At 44.1% G+C, this 8,313-nt stretch overlaps 1 protein-coding gene across 8 annotated transcripts in view; it reads left to right on the top strand.

Moving 5' to 3' along the window:
* nf1a (neurofibromin 1a) overlaps positions 1–8,313 on the top strand; it is a 334,390-nt gene that overhangs the window by 228,085 nt on the left and 97,992 nt on the right. The window lies entirely within an intron of this gene.

Raw genomic sequence — 8,313 nt, 5'->3', positions numbered from 1 at the left:
AGTACCATGGTTCTTTTTAAGAAGACCAGGAGTTGACCTGTATTTATTCTTCCAGTCAACATTATAAAATCAGAGTCTTGGTTCTTTTTCACAATACTGTATTTGGAACCTGATGTAAATATTTGGCCTACTATTTGCTATACTACAGTAGTGATGACACTCCTCAGTTAGCTGAATGGGTGGTTTGCTATGCAGTGTAAAATTAACAGCTTGGGTTCAATTCCTGCATGAGGTGACCATGAAAGACTGTCCTGGCTTCACATCTCATCATGGTGAAATTTTGAAATCAAAGTCTGGAATTAACAAATGATAGCCAAATTGAAATCATGAAACCACTGCAAATTATCATACCAATCTCATTTACTTAGACCTTTTATGAAGCAATTTTGTCAAAGTTACATTTTAATTCAGACTTACAGCAAAGTGTTTGATTAACCACCTTCTGAAATAGTCAAGCAAACCACTGTTTCATCAAACTGTTACAAAACTCAAAAGAAATCAATGAGACTGGATGGACCACATGTTGTTGACCCAGGTGCTGGAAATGACAGCCTTGTCAACACTGCGTAGACCTCCTTACTAGTATTGAAGAGCTTTTGCCAAGTTACAAGCAACAGCTTGGTATAATCATATTCATGAAATCATATCTTTGAGACTGTCCCACTGCCATCAAAATGGCAGCCCTCAAAGATGCATCGCAGTATCACTGGGTCTGATTACCATACTGCAGATCGGAATTATGTACAATCACAGGGCAGCACGGTGGCTCAGTGGTTAGCACTGCTGCCTCACAGCACCAGGGACCCAGGTTCGATTCCACCCTCGGGTGACTGTGTGGAGTTTGCACATTCTCTCCATGTCTGCGTGGGTTTCCTCCCACAGTTCAAAGATGTGCAGGTTAGGTGAATTGACCATGGTAAGTTGCCCATAGTGTTAGGTGCATTAGTCAGAGGGAAGTAGGTCTGGGTGGGTTACTCTTTGGAAGGCTGGTGTGGACTTGTTGGGCCGAAGGGCCTGTTTCCACACTCGGAATCTAATCTAATCTAATCTGTCATGATTTAACTGGGACGAATTGGGTAATGATCAATTATGCTCCACTGATCCACAAGACTTCTCAAATGTATGAAATCCCAATTAGACCACAAAGTTGACCAATTTGCCTGACTCAATGTCAATTAAACAAAGGCAAGTTATTGTCAGGTTTCATCAGAAAATATGTATTTATTGGACTGGCACCGAATGGCAGAGAAATCAAAAAATTCCCAATAATCATCTTTGTGACAAATGTGCCATTATTAAAAATCTCAAAAACACTCATTTATAATTAAAACAGGCAAAATCTTTATACGAATTATTATAGTAGGAAAAAGAAAATAGGGAACAAAGTACTGAAGATCAAAAGTCCAGATCACAAGGGTGGGCTAACTTGTATCCCAGATTGATTTCAACAAGGATGACATGCTGTCTGTGAAGTGCACGCCTGCCCACCAACAACAGGCCACAGACTGATGTGATAAGCCGATTAGACTGGCAGTTGCACAGAGCAATAAAATGATCAGATATGAAGTAAAAGGGGAGTACCGAGAGACTCAACTGAACTGTATAAATTGTAATGTAACCTCCTGATCGATGTGCCTACTTTATGATCATCCGGCTTGCAAGAATGTATGAATAAAGACTGCTTCAAAATTTGACTCAGACTGAAATTATTGAACATTGAGCTTCGTTTCTCACACAGTCCAAGTGCCCTTTAAGTTTATAATACAAAAAAAAAATGTATGGTCCCTTACACTATACACAACCTAGGTCAATGAAGAGTGCAACACAACATGGTAGGAGTAGCACCAGGTATTCATTAATGTATTTTAATGAGATGTCAACCTTGTGAAGTCATGGCACAGGGCTATTTGTGTGCTAGATAGTGGAAGTAAAAGACAACACTAAATGATGCCACAGGTAAAAACAATGACTGCAGGTGCTGGAAACCAGAGTCTAGATTAGAGTGATGCTGGAAAAGCACAGCAGTTCAGGCAGCATCCGGGGAGCAGTAAAATCGCCGTTTCGGGCAAAAGCCCTTCATTAGGAATTAAGCTTGGCATTGTGCCAAATCCAGTGATGAATGGTGATGGACAGTTAAACAGTGCAGAGGTGGTGGGGTCTCTACAAACGTGCCCTCATCAAAGAGTGGGAATCAGAGCATGTCAATGCAGAAGTAGCAAGGTTGATACATTTGTATCCACCTTATGCTAGAAAAACTGAAAGGATGTTCCATATTTGCTGCCTCCTGAGGTCCCCAGCATCACTGATCTGATGTCAGTTTTCAACCAATTTTCTTCATTCCACATGATATCAAGAAATGGCTGAAGAAATTGGATACTGCAAAAACTATGGGCCCTGACTGCATTCTGACCTGAAGTCTTGGTGGCTCGAACGCGCTGCACCCCTAATCAAGCTGTTCTAGTCCGTCTACAAATTTGCCATCTACCCAGTCATGTCAAAAATTGTTAGGGTATGTACTGAAAGAGAGAATAGGACCCACAGATGCCACCAGCACCTAAGAGAGCAAAAGAAAGGAGTAACGGCGCAGGGAGCAACAGCCTCATCAAAAGGCTGTTGGGGTGAGAGATAAAAGAAAACGCAGCAAAGAATCCCCTCAACCTGTTTACACTTATTGGAGACAAGTGTGACATCAGAGGGAAACATATTTCTTCCATGTCTATTTTGATTGGTGAAGCGGTTTAAAAAATGACCAGAGAGCATATTAGAGATTCACTTTTTAAATATTTAAAAACCAAATTAAATTAAACCCAGCCAATTCCCACCCAGCAGTCTCCTCTCCATCATCAGTAAAGTGATGGAAGGGGTCATCAACAGTGCTATCAAACAGCACCTGCTCGGTGATGCCTAGTTTGGGTTTTGGGTTTGGGTTTGGGTTTGTACATCTACTACAAACCAACCGACTCCCACAGCTACCTGGACTACACCTCCTCCCATCCTGCCCCCTGTAAAAACGCCATCCCATTCTCCCAATTCCTTCGTCTCCGCCGCATCTGCTCCCAGGAGGACCAGTTCAAAATACGTACAACACAGATGGCCTCCTTCTTCAAGGACCGCAATTTCCCCCCCGACGTGGTCGACGGTGCCCTCCACCGCATCTCCTCCACTTCCCGCTCCTCCGCCCTTGAGCCCCGCCCCTCCAACCGCCACCAGGACAGAACCCCACTGGTCCTCACCTACCACCCCACCAATCTCCATGTACAGCGCATCATCCGCCGTCACTTCCGCCACCTCCAAACAGACCCCAGCACCAAGGATATATTTCCCTCCCCTCCCCTATCAGCTTTCCGTAGAGACCACTCCCTCCGCGACTCCCTTGTCAGATCCACACTCCCCACCGACCCAACCTCCACTCCCGGCACCTTCCCTTGCAACCGCAGGAGGTGCAACACTTGCGCCCACACCTCCCCCCTCACTTCTCTCCAAGGCCCCAAAGGAAACTTCCATATCCGCCACAGATTCACCTGCACCTCCACCCACATCATCTACTGCATCCGCTACAGCCGGTGTGGCCTCCTCTATATTGGGGAGACAGGCCGCCTACTTGCGGAGCGATTCAGAGAGCACCTCTGGGCCACCCGGACGAACCAACCCAACCACCCTGTAGCACAGCATTTCAACTCCCCCTCCCACTCCACCGAGGATATGCAGGTCATTGGACTCATCCACCGCCAAACCACAACAACGCGACGGTCGGAGGAGGAGCGTCTTATCTTCCGACTGGGAACCCTCCAACCACAGGGGATGAACTTGGACTTCACCAGTTTCTTCATCCCCCCTCCCCCCACCTTGTCTCAGCCGAATCCCTCCAGCCCGGCACCGCCTTCCTGACCTGCAGTCTTCTTCTTGACCTCTCCGCCTCCATCCTACTCCGACCTATCACCCTCACCTTGACCTCTTTCCACCTATCACATTTCCAACGCCCCTCCTCCAAGTCCCTCCTCCCTACCTTTTATCTTCTCCTGCTGAACACTCTCTGCTCATTCCTGAAGAAGGGCCTGTGCCCGAAACGTCGAATCTCCTGTTCCCTGGATGCTGCCTGACCTGCTGTGCTGTTCCAGCAATAAAGTTTCAACTTTGATCTCCAGCATCTGCAGACCTCACTTTCTCCTCCTTTTGCCAGGGTCACTCAGCTTCTGATCTCATTACAGCCTTGGTTCAAACATGGACAAAAGAGCTGAATTCCAGAGGCAAGAGTGACCACCCTTGACATCAAGGCTGCATTTGATCAAATGTGGCATCAAGGAGCCCTGGCAAAACTGGAATCAAAGAATATCAGAGGCAAACACTCCGCTGGTTCGAGTCATACTTTGTACAAAGATGGTTGTGGTTGTGAAGGTTCTATCATCTCAGCTCAAGGACAGATCTGCAGAAGTCCCTCAGGGTCCTCAGCCCAACAATATTCAGCTGCTTCATCAACGACCTTCCCTCTGTCATAAGGTCAGAAGTGGCAGTGTTCAACATGATTCACGACTCCTCCGACACTGAAGCAGTCCGTGCTCAAATGCAACAAGATCTGGACAATATACAGGCTTGGGTCGACAAGCGGCAAGTAACATTTGTGCTACACAAAATGCCAGACAATGACCATCACCAATAAGAGAAATTCTACCCATTGACCATTGAGATTTAACAGTATTACCATCACTGAATTCCACACTGCCAACATCCTTAGGTTTACCATTGACTAAAGACTCACCACATAAGCACAGTGGCTCCAAGAGCAGGTCAGAGCCTAGGGATACTGCGGTGAGTAAGTCACCTTCTGACACGCCAAAGTCTATCCACCATTTACAAGGGCAAATCAGGAATGTGGTGGAATATTCCCCACTTGCCTGGATGTTTGCAGCTGCAACAATACTCAAGAAGCTTGACACCATCTAGGTCAAAGCAACTCGCTTGATTGGCACCACATCTACACACATTCAATCCTTCCTCCACCGGTGCTCAGTAGCAGCAGTGTGTGCTAACTATGAGATGTACTGCAGAAATTCACCAAAGATCCTTAGCACCTTCCAAACCCAAGACCACTTGCACCAAGAAGGGCAAGGGCAATTTCGCCTCCAAGCCACCCTGACTTGGAAATATATCATTGTTTCTTCACAGTTGGTGCGTCAAAATCCTGGAATTCCCTCCCTACTGGCATTGTGGATCAACCCACAACAAATGGACTGCAGCAATTCAAGAAAGCAGCTCACCACCACCTTGTCGAGGGCAAATAGGGACGGGCTATCAATGCTGGCCAGCCAGTGATGCCCAAGTCCCACAAACGAATTTTAAAAAATAGAAAACAGATGGCTGGATAGGCGATGTCGCAACTGTCATAAGTGGGAGCTGGTGGACACTGGTGTAATCTATGGTGAGCACAATTGCAGCAAGTCTTGGCTGTTTGAGGAACTTTGATTCAGTGTTGATGAGTTAGAATCGATGCTACAACACAGCAGGTAGGGGGAAAGATATGTGGACACTGTTTCAGGACAGTCGTATCCTTAGGATCTTCTGGTCAGGGACAGAAAGGTCTAACTGAGAGTGAGGCAGGTGAGAATCAGAATTAGCTTAATTAGCCTCCGGCAGTGCCCTTGTCCGTTAAGTACAAAAGTCTTGCTCCCAGTTTACATGAGGGCACAGGTGAAGGGAGAATGAGTGAACTGACCACAGCATTGTGGTCCAAATTACCATTCAAAGGGGAGAAGAAGTGTGACAGTGGATAGTACAGTTATGGGAATAGATGATGATCTCTGCAGCAAAAACAGTGAGTCCTGAAATCTGCATTGCCTACCTGATGTCCATTTCAACATGCATGTTCTGGTTGTCATGGTCCTTATCAGTGCCAGTGACCTGGTTGGGATTATTTGCTTCTGCTGAAGGATCGCAAGCAACCAGGGGCTAATTTAAGAAACACAAGTGCAGAGGTGGTAATTTCTGGATTTGTGCCTGAGCCACATACAAATCAACATAGGGTAAATATGATTAGAGAGGTAAATTTATGCTTCAAAGATTGGTGTAGGAGAAATGGGTTCTGATTCATGCAGCATTGGTGCCAGTACTGTGATAGTAAAGTTGTTACGTTGAGACCAGTTTCCTGGTGAATCCAATGCGAGTGCTGGAGATAGGACTTTAAACTAATTGGTGAGGGATAGAGTACACTTGAAGTGAAGTTTTAAAAAAAAACAAAAAGAAGCAAGGCAGAGATGCAAGATAGTGAAGAGGTGATCAATAATACAAGTATGATAGGAGGGATTAGAAAATATAAGCAGAAAATCGCAGTTTAAAAAAAGAATCAGAATAAATAATAGTGGTAAAAAGTCTAAACTTGAGGCTCTGTATCTGAATACGCACAGTATTTGTAATAAGATGTTTGATGACACAAATAGTTAAAAGAGCTAATCTCCAGATAGCACTTGACAGCAAGGCAGCATTTGACTAAGTACGGCATCAAGGGGTCCTAGCAAAGCTAGAATCAGTAAGAAATGAGCCAAGTTCTCTGTCTTTGAAGTCATATCTAGCACAAATAAGCAATGGACGATGTTTGTGTTCCTCCGGGTACTGCAGGAGTTCCTTCAGCATACTGTCCAGTGCCCAGCCACCTTGAGCTGCGAGATCAATGAAGTTTCCACCTCTATAAGGCTAGTAGTAAGTTGTTTGCTGCAGATAATACAATGCTCACCATGTGTGACATGCTAGTTACCGAATTAGTGTCAGTTGATGTTCAGCAAAACCGAGACAACATCTTGGGCTGTTAAATGCCAAGTGATGTTCATAGAAACAATACACTTTAACAATTCACAGACCAGTTCTGGCAAGTGAGAATCTTATCAACCTCTGACATGTAGTTGCATTACTATGGTTAAATCTCCCATTATCAACATGCTGGGGGTTACCAATGGCCAGAACCGAACTGGACCAGCCATATAAATACTGTCGACAAGAGCAGACCAGTGGCTTAGAATTCTGCATTGAATATTTTGGCTCCTGTCTCTTCAGTGCTTGTGTATTATCTGCAAGGCACAAGTCAGGGGTGTGATGTCATACTGTCCTTGCTAAATGAATATAGTATCGATCAGGAAGCTGTGTGTATCTTGGACCACACCTTCCAAACCCCCTAGTCTCTATCATTCCAGAAAGACGAGGAAATGGGAGCACCATTATCTGCATGTTCCCCTCCGAGCGATGCATCATTTTGACTTGGGACTGTCATTTTTCTTTAACTGTCATTGAATTAAAATCCTGGAACATCCTTCCTAACAGCACTGTGGGTAAACCTTCACCAGATGGACTGTAATAATTCAATAAGGAAGCTTGCTACCAACTTCAAAGCAGTTATTGATAGGAAATGCACCCACATCCTATGAATAAATAAACTTGTTTCAGTTATTTATAGAACAGCTGTGGTTTCTGAACTCTTACTTTTTCTTCACAACTCCACCAAATTGTTTTTTGTTTAGCCATTGCTGAGGATCAAGTTTTAGTGAGCTGCATAAGCTTTTGAATTTGTATTTTCTGAAGCTTTAAAAAGTTTAAGTACCTGTAGCAGATGAGCTTAAAATGTTTTATAGAATTATGCATTTTTGTTTCACCTGTAGTCAGTGAGGCACTTTTACACTGTTTTATTGTTTCCTCTTCTCAACATGGAGGAAGGTTACAAAATACATCTCCCGATGCTACCTATTAACTGTCGACAAATAGAAAGTGATGCTCAGATTGCTTAGTTAATTGTATTGCAAATTATTGTCTCTAAATTTCACGACCACCAATGTTGTGCTGACTGGTCTTCAATGCTCGATTTACCCCTTTCTCTATCACTAAATATGGATATGCCATGTGTAATTCTCCAGTTCTTTGACATTGTCTCCATACTTACGGACAATTGGATGGATGTAGCCAGAATCTCAACCATTTGCATCTTTACTTCCTTCAGCAATCCAGGATGCATTCAATCCTGACTGTTTAATTTTCCTTTTTTGAGTTTTATCAATGTTTTGTATTATCTTCTCTAGCTATTTTTATTCTGTTCAAGTATACAAAATGAAATGTCCATCTTTGTGCATTTGAGCTGACTCTAATATGTAATATGAAACTGGCAAAGCAGAGAGTGGTACAGAAAGGCTGGCTTGGTGGCTTTCTCCTAAAAACTGAACTATGACCACTTAGTGCAGATACCTGAATGCTATCTTTTAAAAAAAAATTACACAGGAGCAAGTGCTGGGTGTGTTGAAACACACAAACGTGGATAAATCCCCAGGACCTGATCAGGTG

The sequence above is a fragment of the Chiloscyllium plagiosum genome, unplaced genomic scaffold, assembly GCF_037043375.1.
Source record: "Chiloscyllium plagiosum isolate Xiang-an unplaced genomic scaffold, Cpla_swu_hap1 HiC_scaffold_31, whole genome shotgun sequence".
Taxonomy (NCBI): domain Eukaryota; kingdom Metazoa; phylum Chordata; class Chondrichthyes; order Orectolobiformes; family Hemiscylliidae; genus Chiloscyllium; species Chiloscyllium plagiosum.
Note: the sequence above shows the minus strand (reverse complement) of the source record. Positions and strands in the feature narration are given on the sequence as shown.